We start from the raw sequence: 27,003 nt of genomic DNA on the forward strand, positions 1-27,003 counted from the left end.
AAGATGCCCCCTCACATCCAGAGATGGGGGTTGCGACTGCAAGAGTACGAATATGCGATTGTACACAAGCAGGGGAAAGATCAAAGCCCTGCAGCTTAATTTTCTCAAGTGCCACTACATCGCGGCAGTTCGACATCTATATTAGCTGAAGAGTATTTCAACGTCATTTTGAGGTCCAGCAAACCAGCACATTTATCCATTAAACAGATTGCTGTTGCTACCAATGCAGATAAAGACACGCTCATCCTCAAAGACCTCATTACAATGCAATCTTGGAAGAAAAGTATTCGACCCTTTGCTGAATACCAAAATTCATAAATGTGCAGGATGTGCTATTGATCAACTGAGAAAATATCATCATTGAGAGGGTCGAGATTCTTCATTCCTAAGAGCCTGAGACAGCAAGTCATTGAGTTGGCCCATGAGTGACATTGTGGCATTGTAACCACCAAAAGAGCTCTAAGAGACCAGATGTGGTCCCTTGCCTAGATGAACAAGTTGAGTAAGAGCAGAAAGCATTCCACCTGTGTAACTGTTTATCCCCCGGAGGTGAAGCAGCATCCATTGACATTGTCTGACCTTCCTGCACATGCCTGGGAAAGATTTGCAGTTGCCTATTTTGGGCCTCTAGGTAATGGACATTATCTGTTGGTAGTCATTGAAAAATATTTGAATTTTCTGTTGGTAGAAGACTTATCATCAACAACCAATGACAAAGTAATCAAGCGGCTTGATGACATCTTTGCAGCTTGGGGCATTCCCGCTTTTCTTTAATCTGACTATTGTCTGCATTTCAATAGCAAGGAATTCAAAGAGTTTCTTGTTTGACTCAATGTCAAGCACCAAAATAGTACTTCTCTCAGGCCCCAAGCCAACAGTGTTGCTGAATGATTGATGGGCAGCCTCAAGAGGGAAATTCAATGGGCTTCAATGAAAGGAATTGATCTAAACCAAGCCATGTGCAAAGCCCTTCGTTTAAGCTCAACGTCTTTTACAAACTCCCTTCTGAATCAATGCTTCTTTTCTGTCTCTGATTGAGAGCAAGAGGGCAGAACCGGAGGTCAGCGAGGAAGCGGAGTGTGAGTGAAGTGCGGAGACTGGGGGCCAGGAGCTGACCAGTGAGCCCGATGAGGTGCCATATGCAGAGATGGGGAGGTCAGAACCAGGGGGTACCTTTGGGGTTCCAGCGGCTCCAATGGCTATTTGAGAGCCCGGGTCCTGAGTTCAGAAAATCGGACACAAGTGAGGCTGAGGGTAGGGAACACACCCACGCACTCCTGCCCGGAGACAGTTTTTACGGCTGCTGTTGAATCACGCAGAACCTTGCTGGAGTCGGTGGTTGCTGGGGTCACTTGCTGTAAGGTGGGCATACACCAGTACAGTCCCACCAGTCCCACCAAGGAGCACAGGGAGCATTGCCTGTTTCAACTGAGCACATTCCAGTGAGATTAGTATGTAACCAGTGACTCCACAGTCTTCACATGCAGCTTCCAATTATCTTCCAGAAGAGCATGTACTAAGTGTTTCACTTGAACTCTCATGTGTAAAATATTTCCCCAGTACTTTGCAAAGTTCAGATTTTTCTTCACATCTTTTGACAAACTCTATGATTTGGTTTTCAGGTTTTCTGATTTTGAACTGACTGTATTGAGCATAGCCTGGCCTTGCATTATGTCTTTTGAATGAAGTGCACCCTGTACCTTTTTCACTTCTGAGATAATATATGTAAAATCGAATTCGTAACTTTTGTTCCGGAAAGCATTCCAATGCAATTTTTCCATAGCCTCAGATATGATGAGCATACCTTGCAACAAATAAACATAATGGGTTCTGCTCAATACTGACAGGACAGTTTAGCTTCCAAAGATTTCAGCCTCAATCAGTGCATTGACTATGTCATATTCACTGAGATAGCTTCCTGCACACTACTACACAACTTTTGTCATTTGGAAAAGGCCCATCATTGGATAAAGATCATCAAATGCTCCTGGATTGCTTCTAGAAATGCCACCTACAATACGGATAACACCTTAATTGCAGAAAATTGGCAGGATGGGCTGATCTTCAAGCTGAGCATGCACATTTTCTTTAGGGGGATTGTATTCTGGGAGATCAGAGCATGAATTCAAGCTCATGGAGGAACTGGATTTTCTTCATCCTTCAGTCCGCACCGAATAAAAGATATGATAAATTCAGTTAAATCAGCTTTGCGGACCGGAGCATCATTTAGAAGATAATCCATGTCCTCAACCACTTTGAAACTTTCTGGTAGACTGAGACATGTTGTTGGCTTGTAGTGATTTTGCACATGTTGTCAAGGCAGTTGGGTTATAAGTTTGGGGCTTCATTTGTTTATGCCTACAGCTAACACAGCTTATTTTTCACCACCAGCTACTTCATTAGTACAGCCATAAAAAAGAACCATGGCAGTATTGTGTGGGCTGGATGTTCCAGACAAAGAGTAGCTGTCTTCAAAATCAAAATTATCAAGAGCAGCAATAGTAAATCCTTTACTGGTAATGTGACTTGAAATTGGTGTGCTGTCGGATTCACAAGAGTTTACAGCATGAGCTGCTAACAAATTCCTACTCTGCACTATGTCATTATAACTTGTTGATACACCAATTTTATTCGTTGAAGTGATTAGCTCTCTTCTTTTGCACTTGTCATAGATTGTGTGGGCAGTCATAATGGGTAGCAGAGTTTTCTTTTTGCTGTGATATAATTCATAAAACATGTTTTGGAAAATACATTATATTTGCACAAAATAAGCCTGTCGGTTCATGGGATTGTCTTCCACTTCTTCCCTTATATATTCTTGGCTTCTGTCCTACATTCAAGTACTTTTGTTTGTAACAGTTTTGCTTTGCAGATTGTCAGAATTGGGGGACTCTAGTTGGCACAGGTAGGTACTTGTGACAAATAGGGACCCTCACTTCTAGTCAGGGTAAAGGGGTACACTCCTAAAATAAACCCTGCTCACCCCCTTGGTAGCTTGGCACGAGCAGACAGGCTTAACTCTGAGGCAATGTGTAAAGCATTTGTGAGCACATACAGTAATCAAGTGATAACACTACAGATGGACCCCACACCAGTTTTATATAAAAATAAGTATTCTTTATATAGATTTACCACAAGACCATAAACTACAAAAATCCACAATACTGTTACTTAATTAGTTTTAGCTCAATTCTCTTTAGTTCTTAAATGCTACACTTGAAGTCAATGTACCTTTAGATGCGGCACGCAGGGCAACGAAAGTGTTGCAACGATGTTGATGCGATGAAAGTTTGGTGCAAAGAAATAAAGACATGAAGATCTTCCTGATGCGGCACGCTTCTCCGATGTTGCGAAAGATCTCGGCTCGATGCGTCCGCCGCAGCAGCGACACCCTTGTTCAGAGATGCGACGTAAACGGCTTTTGCGGCGACACTCTTCTCCAACATTGCAAGATGCTTCCACTCGATGCGACAAATGCAGCGGCGACACCCTTGTTCCGTGATGCGACGACAGCAGCTCCGATGGTGGCACGCTTCTCCGTGGATGCAAGGCGCTTTTCTTGATGCAGTGTAATACGACAGCTACAGCTGCGACATCCAAGATGCGACGGCAGCAGCAGCGACAGTGACTCGCTTCTTCCTCGATGCAAGACACTTCTCGTGATGCAGTGCAATGCGACAGCCCCAGCGGCTGTGAAGGCGACATGCTTCTTCGGCGTTGCGAGACGCTTCTCTCGATGCGGTGCAATACGACAGCTACAGCGGCGACATCCAAGATGCGACGTCAGCAGCAGCCATGGTGACACACTTCTTCCTCTTGAGTCGCGCTTCCAGCTCCTTGCGACACGCAGTCCCTCAGAAGGCCCAAAACAGCAGCAGGCACTTCCAAAGAACTCTTGGGGAGCTGGTGGTTTAAGTCTGTTGTCCCTGAGACTTCAGAAGGCGGCAACCTCTTCTCTCAAGCCCTTGGAGATCCTTACAAGTTGAAATAAGCACACAAAGTCTCTTCTCATTCCTTCGGCAGTCAGGCAAACCACTGCAGGCCAATCCCCCAAGCAGCACTTCAGCTTAGGGCAGAGGTCTTCAAACTTTTTTACTCTGAGCCCCCCTAAGCAAAATGTTTTGAGGTCAGGCCCCCCTCCAAAACTTCATGACAAGGATTGGGGGAGTGGGAGGGACATGGCTGCGTGCAGGGAGCGGGGCTTATGAGATGATTTCAGGAATACTTTTTCCATAGCTTATGAACTGCACCAAATATGAGACTTTACACAGCAAATGCATCAAACAAAACAGATATCCCAAACAAACTGCTCCTCATAATTGGGGTGTTGTGAGCCCCTCACACTCTTTGACCCCAATGCAACTACACCTGCCGCACTAATGATAACTGCAGTCCTGAGTAGCAGGCTATCTCCTCTGCCTCTTTTACCTCTTTCCCTCCATGATGGATCATCACCTCTGTCCTAATGCTTGAAAGGACAATAAGCTCTGAAGCCCCTTTTTTGAAAGGTAGACGGTCATAATTGTGATGCAGCGGGCCCCCCAAAATCCATGGGCCCCAGTCCTGCTGCATCTGCTCCTTTATGATAACCAGCAGTGGCCACTTACACACTTGGCAGCAGTACCAGCTTCACTAATGAATGTCCATTTTTAAAAAACAAAAACACTTATAGTGTCCCCTTCTTTGGGGTATCTCGCTGAGGAAGCGGTCTCTGGCCATTTATAAACATAAAAATGAGTCCCCATAAAGTGCTCCCTATTCTGGGCCTTCTCTTTGACAATATCTATGAATCTCGCTCCTTTCCTCTGTCTCCTAGACCATTACTGTGAGCCCCCCAGGGATTGAGAGGATTAGGGCTCTGCATCTGATTGCAACCCTGCTGGCCTTCTACCTGCTACCCCATGACTCAGCTTTCACAAACATACTGCCCCTGAATGGTTAATACTGACTTTGAGATGCCTCTGCCTGAAATTGAAGTGCGGGTGGTGGTGCAGAAAGTTAAAAAAGAAACCATGGAATTATGAGTTTCTGCAGCAGCGTTTTCCACATAATTATCAGTGTATTGCATTTGCTTAAAGCGTGACAAAGTGTTCCGGAGCAGTGGAAGGCCCTTTGCAAAGATTGACTGGTAATTTTGTGGTTGCTTACTGCTGTATTTGGGTGCTACACTGGTACTAATGAGGTGAAATATTTCCCTTGACAGTGTTACCGTGAGTTAAAATGACAAAATAATGAAGTAATGCTAACCACTAAATGTGGCGCATTGTGCCGCATAATTTACCTTTTCCTGCTGCATAATTTAGTCAAACCTGCCGCATAATGTTGTCCTCTTCTGCTGAATAATTCCAGTGGATCTGCTTAAAGCTTTATGGTGGCAAAGATCTATTCTTTTTAAGATGTAATGTAAAGGAGTTATCAGCTGGGATCTTGACTAGTGGAGACACATACAAAAATGTCTGCTTTTGATACAGTTTGATTACTTATTACTAAAAAGTATATTTTGTAAGAACTTGTTTTATCTCAATCACTGCATCATGTTGCCGCTGCCTAGCTTAGAGTATGTAAATACTGTTTTAAAATAATGACTTACATATTCACAGTGCTTTCTGCCACAGGCTGGGACCTCATAGCACTATATACAGGGCCATTGGAATTATGCGGCAGGAGAAGACCAAATTATGCAGCATGGTTGACTAAATTCTGCAGCAAGCAAAGGCAAATTATGCTGCATATTTTGTGATAGCATTACTGCACTATTTTGCTATTTTTACGCTTGTTAACATTGTCCTGGCCTTTATTGCCCCTCATAAGTACCACATTAACACCCACATATAGCAGTAAGCAACAGAAAGGTGACCAGTCAACCTTTAGAAAGGGCCTTCCACTGTGAGGTAACATGTGTTGCTGCTTTTTTCAATCTGCAAATTATACAGCAGATGATGGATTGTGTGGCAAATGCGGGAAAACCATAACTATGCGCTGTGAGTGCAGGGTGAGTGTGAAAGGGATGGGTGAGAATGAGGAGTGAGCTGTCTGAATGCAGGGTGAATTCCCAGATACTTAAAGTTAATCAGCATGTTATTGACGCGGCGTAGGGTTTCAGATATAAGTTAAACTATTGCTACTATGGAATTAAAACAGGGAATCGAGGGTGAAGAAAATAAATAATGTGCTGATCCTGCAACAAACTTCCAGTCTTATGATTAGGGTTGCCAGCTCATTATTTTGATGTTGCAGACGGTACAAAAATAAACAGTCACCTAAAGCCCTATTTTCAGCACTTATCTGTGCATACTTCGAAAAGCAAATATAAAGCACTTTTAAATGTGTTCCAGGGCTGCCTGAATGTTTCATGACTGAAAATAAAAGGAACAGACAGAAAGTCAAATTACAAATGAATACATACTTTTTAATTTAAGACCCTATTTAGTGTCAAGCGTTACAACAAACAAATGATGGACGGAATGCTGACAATGCAGACATCCTCCCCCAGTCAAGAGATCTGGGTTAAATCCATCGTTCTTTTGCCCACTACACCACTCCAGTTTAGACATGGCCATATGCAAATCAGTCTTGACCCTCTGCCTCATGGGGACAGTCCAGCCCGAACTGCCAAGCCATGTCTTCCCTGGACCGGAATCAAGCATCCTAGGACCGGTTGCTGGCTATCAGCCATCATCAGCCAGGATAGCTTGACTCCAGTGGCGTAGTGAGCACGGGTCCCACGTCTGGGAATACCCATCCCACTTAGGGCGAAAAGCGTTACAACAAACAAATGATGGACGGAATGCTGACAATGCAGACATTCTCCCCCAGTCAAGAGATCTGGGTTAAATCCATCGTTCTTTTGCCCACTACACCACTCCGGTTTAGACATGGCCATATGCAAATCAGTCTTGACCCTGTGCCTCATGGGAACAGTCCAGCCCGAACTGCCAAGCCATGTCTTCCCTGGACCGGAATCAAGCTTCCTAGGACCGGTTTATGGCTATCAGCCGTCATCAGCCAGGATAGCTTGACTCCAGTGGCGTAGTGAGCACGGGACCCACGTCAGGGAATACCCATCCCACTTAGGGCGAAAAGCGTTACAACAAACAAATGATGGACGGAATGCTGACAATGCAGACATTCTCCCCCAGTCAAGAGATAGTCTCTCCTCAGTTTCTTCAGGTTCCGCTCATCAGTAAAAGTTTCTTCTTGTTCCAAAAGTGATCTAAAGTTCTTGGGTTTGGGTCCCAATATTTATACCCAGTTTCTCTTTGTTCTCTGAAGGCAGAGAGGCGTTTGCCTAGTCCAAATCAGTTCTGGTCAGTCCAGGAGCAATTTGTTTACATGACTCCTTCTTTCCTTTCAGAGTGCAGGGCAGAGACATCAGGCGCACCACAGGAGGTGGAGCAAGCATTGTGGAGGGAATGCACAGCCCTATTCAGGTCCCAGGTGCAACTCCTCCCTCCCATCTAGATGCAGATCTCTCTATTCACCACTGGGCTACCTCAGCCTGTCTCCTGGAATTCCCCAGCCCTGTCACTCAAACTCCAGACAAGCAATACACAACCTAGCAGAGGCAGGCTTGGACAGTTAAGCAAGAAAATACCTACTTTCTATAAGTGGTATTTTCAAACACAGAATGTTAAAACCAATTTCACTAAAATATGTTTTTGATCATTCTGAGTTCAAGCATACTAAATTCGAATTTGTACCACATTCCCTGAGTCAGTTAAGATTATAAGATGTAATAATCTAAAATGTCCATTCTGGCCTATGGTGAACAGGTAGCCTTGCAATAGTGAAAAACAAAAAGGGCTGTAATTCACTATTAGAACATGCCACACACACCAGGGCATGTCCTACCTTATCCTTACAATGCACCCTTGGGCCTACCATAGGGGTGTCTGATATGAAGAAAAGTTAAGGTTTAGGAACTGGCAAGTGGGTGCACTTGCCCAGTCAGCATGACAGTACCAGACTGCATGCAGGCTCTGCAATGACAGACCTTAGACACACTTTTACAGGCTGCTTCTGTGGGTGGCACAACCAGTGCTGCAAGCCCACCAGCAGCATTTGGATTTACAAGCCCTGGGCACTCCTGGTGCACTGTACTAGGGTCTGACATGTAAACCAAACCAGCCAATCATGGAATCACTAATCGATACATCAATTTACAATAGGGAGAGCATATGCACTTTAGCACTGATCAGCAGTGGTAAAGTGCCCAGAGTCATAAAACAGTCAACAACAGGTCAGAAAAAATAGAGGAGGCAAACATTTCAGGGATGACCCTGCAAAAAGGGCCAAGTCCAACACAGATAGTAAACAATGATGTAAAAAAAATCAGACATTCTTGTTGACTTCCATGACGTGCAGAGCTCTGGGGCATCACAAAATTTGTCATTAAGTCCAAAATCGAAACCTTTCAGGACGTTTCTTAAAATAATTCCTGCTTATTTTACTGGATCCTGTAATTTTATTTTGCCAGCAAGAACTTCAGTAGTCAAATCAGCTATGGACATCACAAATGGATCAAGTCTGCCAGCCATCGTAATCAGCTCCTTAGTGTTAACCCGTAGCCAGCCATTAAGAGTGACTTTGAAACTTCATTTGTTTTTTCAAAGAGTGCAAATTTAACTGAAGGCTGGCAGTCACGGTGCTGCTGGTAGCTAATTGTACATTCATATTTTCAAATGTATGCACACATGCAGCTTGGGTGGACATCCACATTCACTGCAAATACATTCACCTCGCTGTTTAGATCAGCTACTTGGCTGAAAACTTAACCTTGGAAGAAACTAGCTACAGATAAAAACATGTTTGCCATTTGAGACTAACATGCTCTGTACATGTTCTTTTGTCAATCCTTTCGGTCCTTGCTCTGGCTAAACCGTAGATAACACATTGAAGATCCTCTGCTTTCTGATCAGTTATTGGAGGTGGCAGAGAGGTAGCCATCAACCTTCTAAGTGGATGGGCATTGGGTTTGGTTGTTGTTGCTTTTCTAAGAATAATCCAATTCTTTTCATGATTCACTGGTTTCTGCTATTTTTTTATTTTATTTTTTTACGGGCACTTTTCCATTGTATATGACTTGTAGCACTTGTTACCATGATACAATATTTGATCCTCTTCACCCACCAGTTTCAATCCTTTGTGAACTTCATCTTGCCATATTTCTGCAGCATCTCTAACTCTCTTCTATCAAGCCGCAGTTGATGTTAGGTTTTTCTTCTGATTAGTTTAACATATAACACATTTTTGTTTGTTGAAGGAGGCCTCAGATTTTGTAATTAGTAACACTTTGTCAGGAGGTAAAGATCCTATGGTACCACGTGCTTTGCTCCTGTTTGAGAATTTGAATAAACGGAAAATCTGAAACAAAAACAATATTGAAATTAATTACCAGTACGATGGCTAAAACACATCATTACAGAGCACCATTTTGAAAAATGATGGAAGGGTTGCTCTTAGGATTCATTTTCTGTCTCTATAAAACTACTTGACCCCCAAAACCTATGTTTTGAAATTAAGTATAGAGGACTCATGGTTCCTGAAATATTACATCATCACTACAAAACATCCTCCATCTTAAAAAATGTCATCCAGAAATATTGAGCCCGGATCAGCAATGTCTACCCAAGCTAAATTACTTCCAAAATGACACAAAAACACAAATCAAAAAGGAAAATCTCTAGCCAACAAATTTTTTACGGAGGTATTTCAAGGGGTCAGGACTAGACCCTCAAACTCGAACAAGAGACCACTCGCACAAAAAAAACTAACTAGATATCAAGGACCCACAGTGGCTCCAACCAACTCAAAGGAGGATGGTGTCCCAGCAGAGGAAATAACATCATAAAAATAATATTCCTACCACAGTATAGTTCAAGGGGCAGGCAAGATATATTTAAAAGAGGAAATATTTTGAAACTTTTGCACCACATCCTGTCATTATCACATCTAACCAGTAATGACCTCCTCAGCATCCAATTTGAAAGAAATTACAAGAATACGGCCAGGAGTACACAAAAATGACATGTTAAAATGAAGCCCTGACAAAAAGGGTCTTGATGGAGAAGGAAAGGCTTGCCGATTGGGGGAGTTTCGTATGAGAAAATAGGGAGGAGAAATACCCCTATGTGCTGGCGTCTCAACCAAAACTACAGACTGTATTCAAATGATCAACAGTCTAAGAATGGCCTGTTAAGGGGAGCACAGAGAGTAAAAGTAAACTTCAATTTCACAAAATTAAGTATACACTACAGACCAAATGAGGGGACAGCACAAAGTAGGATAAACTGGTTTGCGGAAAGAGCAGACGACTGCGGAGAGAACCGGAGCTAGCAAACAGCCAACAAAGGGGGGCCTGATCAACAGACATACCTAGCAGAAAAGCTGCCCATCAAGGGCCTCCAAATAATATACCTTCCACTGTGTGCACCAAAACAACACAACACAAAAGCTATGCATAGCCCAAACACAGCCCATCAAGGGCTACAAAGTAAGATCCCTCCTTTTTAAAGTACCAACACAACAATAAACACAGTCATGGCATTCAAAAACACTGCAACAAAAATAAAATCTTGGACTATTGCCAGTCGAAGAAGTGAATCAAGTATTAAGATATTGCAAGAAGTGGACATAGTGTGCCTGGAAGAAACCTGGGCGGTAACCTCCACCCATTTGGAAGGATTTTCAGAAATACATTGGGGGGATTATTCATCTTTGTAAATCACTCAACAGAATTAGTTGCCAAAGAAATCAAGATGGAATTGTATATGCTGAAGGTAGTCATATTGGAAGGCTATCAAGTTACAGGAGGCAATGTAGCACTGCTGCTAATATATGCATACCTCAACGCATATGTACCAAATAAAATATAACTAAGGAACACGGTGATAGGTCACCTGGAAGAATTACTGTGCAAATGGTCAAAATGTAGACATGGTAATAAGAGGGGATTTCAACCTACATAACCTCCGTGCAGACATAAAACATATGGGGAGGTTGAGCGCTTCTGAAAAGAGTTTCCACAATTTTCAATATTCCTACAATGTAGCATCAGACAAAACATTAGAATCAAAATGCCAATCTAGCTCACTTTGAATACACTCCTATAACAACTGCACAACCATTGACTATATCATTTTTGTTAAAATCTTAAGACAATGTTGATAAGCTTCACAACAATGCCACAGGAAGTAGGTGACCACGCAATGCTTGGAGCTGGCTTCAAACTCAATGGGAGCTCCCATGAAGAGATAGTCACAATCAATCAAACAAAAGGAGTTGAAGAGCATACATTGGTGAGAAGAATCAAATGGACCACCAGTCACAAAGACAAAATAGAGGACTGAAAGCAGAGTGAGAAAGGCAGGATGGCTAACATGAGTGCAATAGATACAATCCAAAACTGGGCAGCCTGGATCATGGACTTGCAATCTACCCTGGTGGGAGCAGGAAATAAGAAGAAAGTGACCAGACTCAATCCGATAGTGTATAAATTAGATTACAACAAAAAGTTTAAGCAATACGCCCACAATTTAAGGTGAGTCAAGTGAGCCCACAAAGAGCAGGAACCAGTGACTCAAGGCAGAAGCTAATAAAGTGAAATTAGGAGCACAAACCCTTCATCTGTCAGATAAAAAAAAACTATGAAGCAGAATGGAGCTATCAAAAAACAACAAGCAGAAGCAATTCTGGGAATATATTAGCATGCTAGAGAATGATAAAACTGACAGGCGAAGCTCAATACCCACATAAGCATGGCAAACCCATGTGGAGAATATAAAGGGAGAAGCAAGGAAAACCGGCCGGATCCACTCCCAACAAGGATCTGTGCGGGAAGAACAAACCCCACAGCTAAAGGATCCATAATGATGGATAAGCTGACAGTTATAAAAATAATAAAAAAGAATAGGAAAGGATGGGGTCGCAGGCCTAATGGGCTTCCAGGAGCAACGTTTAGACAGGACCCTGCATATTGGGCATGGATTCTATTCTCACTATACACAGCTTGCAGACTGCAATCAGATGTCTGGAATGCATGGTGAGGGCCTATACCCAATATTTAAAAAAGGGGATAACATCAACCAAACAAACTATAGACTACTCACCTTCTTGGATATCAAGAGGAAGGCTTATGCAAGTACCCTACGAAGGGAAGTAAAGAGATGGATTGAAAAAGAAAAATTTCTCCCTTTTTATCAAAATAGATTCCGTAAGGGGGATTCAACTATTGACGACGTTGGGGTTCAACTATCGACAACATTGTTGTCTTAAGTTACATCGCACAGCAAGCCAAAGCTAAGAACAATTTGCCAGAGTTTGCTTGTTTTGTAGACTACTTTGCCGCAGTTGATGGGGTAGTGCACAACAAATTATGGAAAAAGCTTAGAAACTGGATAATCCCAGACAACCTCCTGAATGCCCCAGAAGGTGGCCCTGGGGACAGTTTCTTCATCACCTAAGCCTTTATGCTGTGGTGTACCTCAGGGCTCGGCGCTCAGCCCATTACTATTTAATGTCTATCTGGCCCCACTCTTCACGCTTATTGCTAACTGGGGGGTCAAGGCAGTATCTTATGCCGATGACACCCAGCTTGTGTTTCCATATGCAGAGGTGTCAGTGTCTAGTTTTAAAGGCTGTCTTCAGGATGTTGCGCGCTGGATGAATACTAATAAGTTAAAACTCAATGCAGACAAAACGGAGGTGCTCTTTTTTGGCAAAGGCACCCCGCCCCCCTCTGAGCTCTGGTGGCCGATGGCAATGGGTCCGGCCCCCTCCCCTAGCCTATCGGCAAAAAAACCTGGGGGTGCGCTGGGACAACAATCTGTCATTTGTCTCGCACACACAACAGCTGATGGGAAGCTGTCTAGGTAAACTTAGGAATCTTCGCAAAATCCTGCGACTTCTCCCGGTGAACTGCAGGAAAACGGTAATCCATGCGACAGTGACATCTAGATTGGATTACGCAAATGGTTTGTTCCTGGGTCTGCCTAAATACCTAATTCAACGCTTGCAATTGGTCCAGAATGCGGCTGCGAGGCTGTTAATGCATATTCCATTCAAGCATTCTGTCTCTCCGCATCTTCGATCACTTCATTGGTTACCAGTAGCCAACAGGATCAAATTTAAGGCACTTACGTTAGCCTTTAGATCCTTGTATGGCTCGTGTCCAATATATTAGAGAGATCGGTTGCCAAGATACACACAGTCCCGTTCTCTTTGCTCCAACTGCCGGATCCAGCTAGCAGTGCCTCGAATAAAAAAGGCTCGTCTGGGAGGCAGAACGTTCTCGGCAAATGTAACGATGCTATGGAATTCACTTCCCCCTGAGCTTCAGCAGGCTCCTTCTGAACCCCGCTTTAAACAATTGTTGAAGACTTGGCTCTTTACTCAACCTTGCTAATGACTTTAATTTCGGTTATGTATTCTCTGCCTGTGTCTAGCGCCGGGACACCTCCGTGTGAGGTAGCTGTTCGCGCTCAATAAAATTCTGTATTATTATTATTATTAATGCCATCATTTCCATTTATAGTGGGATCTGAGTGAGAGTAAAACTGGCTGGGGACACAGTATCCCCAAAATTCTACACAGATAGGGGCTTCACGAAAGGATGCATGCTTGTCCCAACACTTTTTAACTTATCCACTGCAGATCTAGGTCAGAAGCTACAAAGAGCCCACCTAACTACACCATAGATAGGTCAAACAAAGTGTACGTATTGCAGTACACAGGTGATCTGTTTCTTCTTGACCATACAAAAATAGGACTCCGGAATGGACTAGACGCCATACACATCTATAAATGAATATAACAAGTTGGTTAGCAATCACAATAAAACAAAAGTGATGGTATTTGGCCATTATGCTAGGATAACATAGCAAAAATGGAGGCTGGGCTCCGGGTCTATGACTTCGACAAAAAGTTATGACTATCTTGGAGCATGGTTTAGTGATACAGGGAAAGTGGCCATTCATCAAGATAGGATGAAGATGAAAGCACAACTAACCACATGTGCCCTATGTAAATTGTATGGAAAATTATACAGCCAAACAACTGTAGCAATCAGGAGGGTTATTATAGCAAAAGTGATGCATACAGTAGGATTTTTGCAGCAAGCTTTCCCAGCTCAATGTGAGACACTATTAGAGAGAGCCCAGTGTCGGGGCAACAAGCAACTTTTTCGGCTACCGAGATACACACTTAACAGTCATATACGACTGTAGTTTGGCCTCACAAAGCAGAAGTATGAATGATTGGATACAACTGCAAAGTACTATTACTATATATTGAATGTTCCAGCAGAATCCTTGAAGGAGGTACAGCGTGCAGCATCCACCTTGGAGCAACTATTTAAATAGAGCGGTGGAGACCTTAAATCTGGCGGCTGAGAATTGGTCAATGGAAAGAATAAGCTACATGACTGTAAGGAAAGCTATAAATAAACAAGTTTGTCAGCTATTGTGGGAAGTAGACATTGCCAGTCTTAAGGAAAAACAATGGCAGTTTGCTCTAATCACATCCTATGGGGTGAACAAAATACAGCCATATTTAAGTCACGCACTGGGGAAGAAATATCTGAAAGAGATCCTCTGGGCCAGGCTGGTGCCTTTGCAGATAAAATAACTAAGGGCCATATTAGCAAGGACTTACCATAATCATCGCAAAGCGCGCTTAGCGCTGTATTTTTTATCGCCGGCTATCGCTGATTTAGATCGCGGAGACAACACGTTATTATCAACGTTTATCTCCAAGGCGATAATAAACCAGCGATTCTCCATCAATAACGTGGGAATACCAGTGTGGAATCCCATCGCTAAGGAAAAGATCGCTAATAGGCAGGTGAGGATTCAGCCATAGAATCCACCTCCCATAGAAAACAATGGCTAAGTCAGGATTTCAGCGGGTGTTAAAATCCAGCGATAATCGCGGTTAGCGCGAGTTTTTTTATCGCTTCGCGGGCATTGCTAATAGGGAGAAGTTGTGTTAGTGACTTCTTCCTTTTACTTTTAGTGAGGAACACCCACTTTGCATGTCATTAGTGATAAATATTGCTGACATGCAAAGCGGTAAAAAAATGGCCGCTTTCGCCATTAAGCTGTCGCTAACAGTTATTAGCCACAGCTTGCTAATAGGGCGATAAAAATATCGCCAATTTATCGGCAAAAAGTGCCGCTAAAGCGGCGATACTGCCCTTGCTAATATGGCCCTATATCCTAACTGGAAATCACCATCAAATTTCATAGGCTTCAGACTATACAATTACAGAAAGGAGTCTCTATTGCATCTTATATGCACTGCTCAGTGGCGTCACTTGGGGGATGTGGGGGGTGCGGACCGCACCGGGTGACACCATCACATGGGGGGACACGCAGAGGGTGAGTAGGTACGGGTGAGTGCGGCACAGGGAAAATGTGGACGTACGGGGCAAGGAGTTTATACAGAAAAGGTAAAAGAAGGCTAGGACTTGAGGTTTTATAGGAGTAAACTCCGAGTATGGTGAAGGAGGGAAGGGAATGAAAAGCTAACGAGAGAGTGAGGGAGAGAAGGGATCAGATGCACTGAGGGTGAGGAGCAACAGCTGGCATGACAGCTTGACACGGAGCTTTAACTGTGATAGATTCGAGCACCTAAGTTGCACAGGACGAGACAACAGTGATCCAGGCACAGAGAGATAACCTGAAATACGAGGTGACACAGCGCGAGAGACATCCTTAGAAACAGAGAATGACGCAGAACGAGGCATCTGAAGACACAACGAAGGACAGAATGAGACACCCATAGAAACAAATTAAACATGAGCGGCTCCCCGGCGAATCTTTTGAGCCCTCTCTGAATATAAAGTACTTCGGAAATTATTGATTGATACAAGCCGAGGCACACAGGTCAACAAGTGCTAATCACTGGTCTGGCCGCTGCTGCCCTCGCGCAGGACACCGGGGCTGAGGGGAGCTGCGACCCTCCCCCAGGACCTTGCTGGGACCCTCCCCTGGGGCAGGGCCGGGCTGGGCTGGGAGCCTCAGTCGCTTCCCAGAGACAGAGCGGTACCTGCCCGAGAGAGGACAGGTGGTCAGGGCTGCTGCTGCTGGATCAGCGCCACCCTGTGGGTGGGGCCACCAGGGCACTGGTGGGATACTGGGGCAGAGACGGGACTGCTCCTTCCGGTGGCAGGACTCCTGTAGTACAAATTGTTTGGATCACATAAACTGTTAATCTATGCAACTGGTGCCAATGCTTCTAGATTTCCCTGATAAACCTTCAACATACCAGCTGAAACCTAACGCTTCGAAGCACAGAGCAACCTGCAAGCCCCATAGTCAGAAAGCAGGAGTAAGTACATCCTCTGGAAATCCTGTGCAATTGGCTTATATTCTACCACCCCGCACAGTTTAGATGGCAGAGCAGTTGCAGGTTGATGTTGACAGCGTCCTACAGTTGAGCTCATGTCTCATTTTTTCACCTTTTCCAGTCACGGATGGCACAAGTAAGAGTAGTGGGGCGGTGGGGCGGGGCGGGGCTGGGTGGGGGCCAGGGAAGTCAACCTACGACTAGAAGTTAAATTAAACTTTAAAATAATAAAAACACATTCCTTGTGCTCACCACATCGCCAAGTCGGCAAACGCAAGGTACGTGTTTTTTTTGTTTGTTTTAAAAAAAAAATTTTTTTACATAACCTATTCCATCGTATGTCAATTTCCCCGACCCCCACGCTGCCCCGCCACACCACACAGCCACACCACTCTTACCTGTCCTGGCTGCCACTGACCTTTTCCCCCAAGGACTGTCTTGATGTGCAAAGCTCATTTTATTTGTGATTGCCGTTCTGCTCTGGGGTTTCCGGTATGTATATCCCCTGCACCTTTTTTATTTACATCTCTCAAAGTGCAAAGCTTTGCAGAAATGCTGATGCATTATTTAACACCATGTCTCATATATTCCTACTGATTTAATGAATTCTTAACTCATTATGAAAATATTTACACCTGAAACCTGCAGTTTTTCCAGCTAAGACTTTACACCTGGTGTGAATGTGGTGCTAATTTGATGTGACGTTAATGCAACGATTGATTTTTCCTTCAGCATAAAGTGTTGAAACATCAGCATAACTGTGTCTGTAAATCACACATTTAGCAATATGCAAGCAAGATGTTTTATGGATGCAAGATCACTTTCAAAGAATGTGAAGTGAGCAAACTTGTAACACTAACTGGATTCTCTATTTTGAAGACACTCTTCCTGCTTAAAGTACCCAATAACATAGAATGTTAATTTACAATGCTAAATTTGAGTTTTGGGGGACACTTACTTTTCAAATAACGGAGGAAGAAAAAAACTGGAAAATGGTCACAGAGGGAGAAAGATGAAACCTACAAGAGTGAGACAAAAGGGACAGGAAGCGTCTGGCAATAGAGTAAAAGGCATGAAGTCAATTTAAGATTGCACAGCCTTGGTATCCGGCGCCAACATTTAATTGCACCTGCGGTGGGCTCCTGAGCAGAGTTTTGGGCACCAGCACTCTTTCTTTCACAACTTAAGCACTGCTTAGAACACGATATATGCATAAAGAATGCTGTTATGTTATGTTAAGTGATATTTGTAGAGCGCACTGACACCATGGGTTTCCTGGCGCTAAATATAAGTATCTGGCAATGGCTATTAATTCTAAATAGATCATACACAGTGAGAAGTTGCTATTAGTTCTCACAGAGGAGCTTTTTAGCGCAATGTAACATATTGTGATGGCTGTCTATTTCTCTCCATTTCTTTTCGAGTGTTTTTTTCTAATGCCAGCACAATTTGCGGGCATATCATCAAGCCAGGCGATACAATTATCGCCGCTTTAGCGGCAGAAAACTGCCGCTAAAACAGCGATGATGGGCTTGATAATATGCTATATGGAATTGCAATTGACGCCCATGTTAGGTGTCCTTCACATCAAACATGGGCTTCAATTGGAATTCCAAAGAGTATGTTATCAAGCCCATTATCGCCGTTTTAGCAACAGTTTTCTGCCGCTAAAGCGGCGATAATTTTATCGCCTGGCTTGATAATATGCCCCTCAGTGCTTTTATTTAAAGATGGCACCCAGTACTGTATTACTTACGTGTAAGACTGTGTTACTTTCTTTCATTACATTCTTGATGAATATTGACTATTGCTTCTGCAAAACAGCACAAACTAAGGACATGCAGCGAAATTGCATTTCAGTGTCCGTTAACATCAGCAGTTTCCTAATTCATCCATGAAAGGAAATCAGAAACAAGAATTGGCAAAGGTAATTAGCTGCGCCTTTCAAAATGGTATGGCGACGTACTTGCTTTGCCAGTACTGGTTTCCATTGACAGGAACCAATGCTGTTTGCCAACGCTGCTCAGCATCAGCAAAAAATGCAAGTTGATGACATATCATCAATTATGTGGCCTACGCGTCATGATACTACGGTAGCCCAAGAGTGCTAACTATAAGCATGCGTGCGCGCGCGCGCATGCGTCGTGACATGGCGGTCCTTTTTTTTTTCTAAAATGTCTTAGTTTTAAGATGGCACACACATATCAAGAGCAGCACATTGAAAACAATACTATGAGGCCGATTAGGATGGCGGGTGGACTTCCGTCCACCCGCCACCCTAGCGGTGCAGTGACCGGCCGCCAGTGGTGCGGTGGTCCTGCACCGGCAATTAGGATGCCACCGCCACCGTGGGGGTGGCATCCTCTATTCCCAGCATTGTGGCGGGCGGTGCTTACAGCACCGCCTGCCACAATGCTGGGAATGCATGATGTGCATTGTCATGCACAAGGTGACAGGCATCGCGCGGTGCCTGCCACCTTGTCCATGACAAATACCCCTCATGTGCACTCCCCACCCCCCCAATACCCTGGGGGCCTTCAATGGGCCCCCAACAGCAAACTCCACCTGACTTTCCATGGCGGGGTCTCCGCCATGGAAAGCCCTGCAACGCTGCCCATTGTAATATGGATGGCGGTGTCTAGCAGACACCGCCAACATATCCAGCCCTTTTTCTGCCCGGTCGACTGGCGGAAAACCGGCAGACGGTGTTTCCGTCCGTCGGGGTCCCCACTACCATACTATTATGGGGGGGAAATGGGTGGCTGGGGGGGTATGATGTAGGGCAGATCGCCACCACCATGCGGGCGGTGGCGATACGTTGTACATCATAATCGACCCCCTATGTGCGCTAAAGAGCCTTCACATGAAGGAGTGGTACAGTAGCAAATTGCATCTATCAGGCCCCTCTAAGAAGTGGAATTTTTTTTAATTATAAACCGGAATGAGGAGGAACTCGGGAGCAAGGTAGGAGCGAAGGATAGATAGGTGAAGTAAACACCACCAGCAACGGGTGGAGGTGTTAAAAAAAGACACATTTGATGGATTTGCACACTATTTACAGCGTCCTGAGTCTCCTTTGATATGCTTTGCAGTTCTGAATTTTATATCTCAAGCCCTGAGATTAAGGAAGAAATACGCATTGTGATCCAAGTTTGATTTTGGTTCAGGCTCACCTTGATTACTCTGAATAGATTTGGTTGGCATTTAGGGGTTCCTATAGGCAATGTGAAATTTGGGTACGTTCAACTGTGAAGGCCCATTTGTATTACTTCAACCTACCATTTTAAGGAGGGCAACATTTTAGTTCAAATGTGAGATGCTATCTCGTTTTTATTGAAGTGTGACATTTCTGTATATGATTTTATTGTGCTTTCATGGTCAAGGTTGAAGGAATAAAGATAATGATGATGGTGATGGAATTGTGGGAAGCAAGGATAAGCTGGGGGACGGTGCAGCAAGACAAACAGTGCAGGGGCAGATGTGATGGGAAAAGCAGCACACGAGGAGAAGGACAGAGAGTAGAAAACACTTGCACTCCCACGAAGTGTGAGATAAAATGGCTTCCAATCGCACGCATGATCTGACCCAAAGCCCACAACTTGAATTTTGTCCCCCGACACTGCACCAGGCATCAGAGAGGTGCAGCAGTCCGACCTCTTCATGAGGGTCGGTTGTACTGCAAACAATGCCAAATACGCCCAGCACATATGAGCCGGACGTGGCCAAAAGACACTAAGGAGCTTTGAATTGGATAAGAAAATGCTGATATTGCTAAATGCTTGCCTCGAAGCCACGCCCCTACCACACCTCCAAGAACCATCCAGCGGCGGAAGGCAGAGGTAAGCGCGGTAGGGCGGGGGGAGCCGACACACGACGGAATAGGTATTATTTATTTATTTAATTATACCTATTCCGTCGCCTGTTGACTCCCCCCCCCCACCCCCACCCTACCCTTCCTCACGGTGCCGGCCGCCACTGCATCCCAATCAATTTGGGGGCATATTAACAACAACCGGCGATAATTATCGCTAAGCACACTTAGCGCTGGGATAATTATCGCCGGCTAGCGTTGATTTTTATCGCTGAGATAGCATGCTATTAGCAACGCTTATCTCAATAGCGATAGAAATCCTCAGGCTAAGTGGCTAACGTGAGATTATCGCTGGAAACCCAGTGATAATCTCACGTTAGCTTGTTGATAGGGACAGACAAACTTAGCCATGATATCCTCCTTCCATAGGATATCATGGCTAAGTCAGAAAAATACCAGACGTAAAAAAGCAGCGTTAACCGCGGTTAGCGCTGCTTTTTTTGTCTCTAACAGGGTTAGCGATATTCTTGATAATAGGGGAAATGTCGCTTAGCGACATTTCTCCTATTATTTTAGTGTGGAACGCCCCCTTTGCATCTCATTAGAGATGCAAGGGGAAGCGTAGAGTAAAAGGGTGCTAACGTGCAAATTTGCATGTTAGCACCCTGTTGTTGATAGGGTGCTAGTTTTATCTCTGCTTTTTTGGCTTTTAAAGCCAAAAAAGCAGAGATAAAGCCCTTGTTGATATGCCCCTTGGTGTGTTCCTGCACTGGATGTAACTGGTATATATGTAACTGAAGCCTGCATGTTTGGGTGTCTTATCGACATGCCAAAGTAACACTTACAGAAGCAAATAACCAGTGCCTAGGGGCATATTAACAAGCCAGGCGATATCATTATCGTCGCTTTAGCGGCAGAAAACTGCCGCTAAAACGGCGATAATTGGCTTGATAATATGCTCTATGGAATTCCAATTGAAGCCCATGTTAGACGTCCTTCACATCTAACATGGGTTTCAATTTGAATTCCACAGAGCATATTATCAAGCCCATTATCGCCGTTTTAGCGGCAGTTTTCTGCCCTAAAGCAGCGAAAATTTTATCGCCTGGCTTGATAATATGCCCTTTAGTTTGTAAATGAATGAGTGCCAGTGCACGAAGCTCCTACTCAGAAGTCTGCCACCGATGCAATTAAACATCGGCCTCTTTGAAATACTACCGGACACTCCATGTGCCTTTATCCGACTCTTGCACTGTCTTGCTTTCTTCCACTGTGGCCGTGTTTTCCATCTTTATCATCTGCTTGGTCCCCAAAAAGAAGTGCCGAAACGGGCAGCCACTGGCTCAAATTAAGCACTTCAAATAATAAATTCAGACCTAATTTCGGACTGGTCTCATCCTTAAGGAGGGTTCATTGTAAAGCTTCCTGTTCAGCTTTAGTACATTGTTGCAGTTAAGGGTGACTAAACTTAATAAGCATCAACTACCTAGATGTGTTTCATTTAGCGTGTATTATCTGGGTTGATTTAATGTCTTTAAAATGTATGGAACATTTCACAAATATATTTTTAACCTATTCATATTTAGAAAGATCTTTACAGCGTTGATTATTTGAATTTTTCGTTGTGGCTAATTGGCATACTATGATGTAAAAGTGTACCTTTGTCTTTAAGTATCTCTGCCCTGGCAGCTTGTCAACTCCCTTGAGTATATCCTGTGCATTATATATTGAGCTCGTAATATGCGTATCCAACTAGGCCATATGGCTGGGTATTCGATGCCATCTGAGAATGTGCAGATGTTGTAATAGCAAACAAACTGAGGCACAGTGATATATGTCCCTGCATTATGGCTATTTTATGGTCATTCGGATAAATCCTTTGATCTGTATCTCGAATGTACAGCCAGACTAAACAATCCATAATCAGTCTAAACAAAATTGGCACTGGTGATAGTTGATCAAATTAATTTGCATATATTGAGATTGTGTTACTGCAATTATTAAAAATGATTTAACGTGTTGCATTATGTATTGCAGTTCCAGAGCTTTGCATTTTACTTCTGGATACTGACAACTCCAGCTATCTGCCAGAATTCTTGACAGCAGTACTTTAAAATATATTTTATATTATCATTTGTCCCGCCCCCATAGGCGAATGTTTTCTCGCACCTCATGCTATTGGCTGTTTGGAGAATCATTTCTCCTTCTATGTAGGGCTTACATTGCTGTGAAAGAGGGATAATTTTACATTAAAAAACGGTACTCAATCATCACACACTCAATTCAGTATGTCATACTTGCGTTCTATACATACATTTGTTTTTGGTAATAGGTTTTCACTGCAGAAACTATTTTACTGAAATCTGGAATGCTTTTTTTTTGTTCAAAGAGAATTTTATTGAGAGAATAAAGGTATCAACATACAATGAATAAGATCAAGCACGGATCATCACATTGCAAAGAAGATCTAAAAGAGATACATGGATTGGAATTATATACAATAAAAAAATAAAACTAACAAAAGTAAAGAAAAGACACAAGTATTTGTATAGTGAAACGAAAACAGTGGAATGTACAGGCGAATCATGGTGGTTTGAGAACTTCCTGTTGAGAAGGCGTTAGCAAAAGAGAATGTTTAGCAGTTAGATCAATATACAGCGTAACAGGTGACCATAAATTCAAGCGTTTTACTGCCACAGATACAGGATAAACAAAAGAGGTATCCAATCTGTGATTGTGGCAGACTGCATACCACCAAGCCTTGTAAGACATTTTAGCAAAGTCTTTCCAATTCTTAGTGATTTGCTGGAAGGTGACTGACAATAATAAATCAATAATTTTGACACTGGACGGATGGTCTATCCAAATAGGGGAAAGACTACCCAAGAACACATGAGTAAATGAAAAAGGAAAGTTAGTACCAAAAATTGAGTTAACTTGAGACCATACATTTCTCCAAAAACTGTGAACAAATGAAAAGGAAAACAACGTATGAAAGAGATCAGCATTCAGAGATGAACAGGTCCAGAAATTATCCGTTATCGAGGGATACCGTTTACTTAAAGTGTTTGGGCAATACAAAAGTCTATTATAAATAAAAAACAGTGTTTCCAATGTATTAGCAGCTCTGGAAGATTGTCGTAACTTTGTCCAAATTTTCCCCCAGAAAGATATTGGCCAGGATGACTCTAAATTTTGTTCCCAGGCGCTCTCTATTTTAGATTTGTGTCTGGTATTCTGAAAGCAATGCAAATGGGTAAAAAGAATGGAGGCCTTAGGCTTGGTTCGAAGCAGAGTGTGAAGAGTGTCAGGTAAAGCAGGGGTATGGGCAGTGGCAGGTGCAGGTGCAATAGCAAGTTGAGTACAAGTGTCTATCACAGCCCTACTGAGAAGATCATATTTAGGAAGAAAGGAAGCAGGTAGGCCAAACAATTGACTAGAGAGTAGAGAGAAAGGGATAATTTCTGAGTGAGAAAACAGTTGACAAACCCAAATTAAACCTTTCTGCCTCCAAGTCTTCCAGTAAATTGGTTTATTGTGGAGTAGCAAGGATTTGTTATGCCATATTGTTGAGTTGAGGAAAGAATCTGTATTGAGTGAAGAGGAATTGGAGCCCAGGAGGAGAGACTTGAGTTTGATTATAGGAGTGGAAAGAGACTATGGTTTTCGGGAACAAGAGAGAAATTCCTGAAAGGTAAATGCAGATAAAAAGAAGCTCTCAACTTAGGTCCATAAAGGACAATCCTCCAAGGAGTCACTCAGCCAATATGCAGACTGGCATAAAAGGAAGGACTTGTGGTATATGGAAAAGTGAGGGAAATTGACTCCTCCCTCAGATTTGGGACGAGTCAGTTTAGTTAGTGACAAACGTGCTTTCTTGTTATTCCATAGAAAGGAGGAAAGAACGGAATTAATCTTTTTAAACGATTTGGTAGGTATAGGGACTGGTATGTTGGAAATAGTAAATAACACTAGTTGGGGAAAGCATCATCTTTATCGTATCCAAGCGGCCCCATCAAGACAAGTAAAGAGGATGCCACTTGGTAACTGAATCTGAAATCTTCTGGATACAATTTTTCATACACAGAGAAACTGTGTCAGGAATTGAGGGAGTGGAATGTATCCCTAAACATTTAATATGGTTCGGACTCCATGTGAAGTGGGAGGGCGCAAAATCATCTTTAAAGGTATACTTGTTAAGGGGTAGAATCTCACACTTGTCAGTATTCAATTTGTATTCTGAAATAGAGGAAAAGATTGAACCTCTGCTATAAAAGCAGGTATAGACGTCGTTGGTTGCGAAATAAAAAGGAGGGTATCGTCAGCATAGGCTGCGAGTTTAACGTGGGAAGTTTTGACCTCAAATCCATGGGTATCTTTTTTTTGATGAATTTTTGAATGGAAAGGCTCCAAAGCCAAATTAAAAAGGAAAGGGGATAAAGGACAACCTTGGTGCACACCTCTGCATAAATCAAAAAAAGGAGAGATGAGACCATTGGCGCAAACAGCAGAGCGGAGATTCGGGTAGAGAAGAGAGACTGGAGAGATGGACTTGGGGCCAAAACCAAACCATCTAAGGGCATAAAAAAGATATGACCATTCAACTCTGTCGATTGCTTTTTCTGCATCCAACGCTATCGCTGCAAGGGATTGTTTGAGATGTAAGGATTTGGAGAGGACATCGGAAAAAAAGGCGTGTGTTATCCGTTATGAGTCTGCCTTTAACAAAACCAGATTGTTCTTTGCCTAATGAGTCCGGTAAAAAAGATTCTAATCGAAGAGCCAAAACTTTGGAATTTTTTTTATAATCGATGTTCACTAAGGATATGGGTCTGTAATTATTACAATATTTCAGGTCTTTAACCTCCTTAGGGATGAGACAAATATGCGCCTCTGAAAAGGAGCCGGTGGCACCTTTTGGAGAGCAGAAAGAATGTGCCTAAAAATTTAATTTGGGGAGTAATAACTTGGAGAAATAAAGAAAAAATTCAACTGTAAAACCACCGGGTCCTGGCGCTTTATCTTTTTTGAGATGTTGGAGAGCGTCAAGAAGTTCCTGTTGTGTGAGGTCTAATACTAAAGGGGACAAGTCCGGAGGGGTGTGGGCAGGTTTTTGAATAGTGGAGAAAACTTGGGACAGCTGATAATCTGTAGGATGCGCTTCTGCAGTATACAGTGATTTGTAAAAACATGAAAATTCAGTTAATACGTCTGTGTCTTTAAATTATAAAGTAAAGTGCTCATCATAAATAGAGTCAATATTAAGCTAATTGTGTTTAATTTTCAAATAATTGGCCAGAATTTTCCCTGCTTAATTTTGACCGCCATAAAATTTTCCACTGGACTTTAATAAATACATTGAGGCGTTATCTGTGGATTCCTTATTAAATTGAAGCTCAGCTTTTATAAGGGCAGATAAACATTCTTTCGAATTGGATGAATAATAGGATTGCTCCAGTCTCTTTGTCTCAAGTTAAAGGTCCCTAGTATGTTGACGTGCTCTCTTACTTTTTTTGGAGACATAGTTAATGATAAAGTCTCTAGCTGAGGCTTTTAAGGCGTCCCAAATGGTCGAAAATGGCATAGATTCATTTTGATTCAATAAAAAATATTCATTAAGAAAGGTGGTGAAGGAGCAGGAAAATGCGGGGTCCAAAAGGAGGACATTGTTAAAACACCATCTCCTAGGAGCATTAAACTTTGGTAATATGTCAAGATGGATTGAAATAGGGGCATGATCTGACGGTAATATGGATCCAATCTCTGCATTCATAAGGGATTGGGACACATTATGGGATACAAGCGGATTTGACTGCTGACAGGACTTTTAACAAATCCGTATACTCCAAGAAGTATAAGATTACTCCTCTGGGGCGTTGTGAAGACGAGACATTTGCAGGAGGGCGACCCAATCTATGCGCACGCTGGATGTTGAGTACAGTATCTTCAGGCATGTGAAGCAACTTGGGGATGAAAGATTTGAAGAAGACAAGAGGATCAATCCCTTTCACCCCCTCTGCCAGGCCATAAATACGCAGTTTTTCCGCCTATTACGGTTTTCAAGGTCTTCGACCTGCCGCTGGAGCACAGAAACTTGAGATTTGAGCTGCGAAACGGTGGCGGTAGTTTCTCCGAAGGAGGATAAGTTGTGTTCTACTGCGGTAAAACTTCTGTCAATCTGAGTTCAATTCTCAGTAAGGATTTTAATTTTAGTATTAGTTTCTTCCACAAAAGGTCACAAGGCCCTAATCTCCTCAAGCAATAGTTTCATATAAACCAGCGATGCTGGTTTAGGCGGAGAGGGGGGATCTCTTTTTGGGCGCTTAGTGTTTGATTTCCCTGACGATGCAAGAATGGGATCCATTGTTGACGTAGAGCTCTGAGATGGAGCTGCCAGAGAGTCCTCCCACCTTGAAAATTCAGTAAAAGTTTTAGAATTTTTTACAAAAAATTGCCTTGGCTTGGAGAGCGTAGAAAGAGTCCCCTTCAGTCTGCCCATAAATCATGGGACACACATGCTCTAGATAAAAATAGCCGCAAGACTGCCTTGTGTGGTGTAGAAAATGCGCAGGTGGCAAAGTGGGGAAGTCTACAAAATGGCTGCCCAAAGCCTTTCTCCTCAACTGTCTCAAAAAATGTTGTAAAAAACTTTCCTTGAGAGACCCTGATGGAGGGTAACATATTTAGAAGGTCCCAAACAGAGAAACATTAATTTTAAGCATCAGCAATCTGGTGCGCTTTGAGGCAATGAGAGTTCCGTGAGCTGGGGAGTTTCTCAAAATGGTGGTCGCGATAATGCGCCGCCGCATATAAAGACTCACTTCATCAAATCAAGCTGCCCACCGCTG

Source organism: Triturus cristatus, chromosome 5_1 (genome assembly GCF_964204655.1).
Source record: "Triturus cristatus chromosome 5_1, aTriCri1.1, whole genome shotgun sequence".
NCBI lineage: Eukaryota > Metazoa > Chordata > Amphibia > Caudata > Salamandridae > Triturus > Triturus cristatus.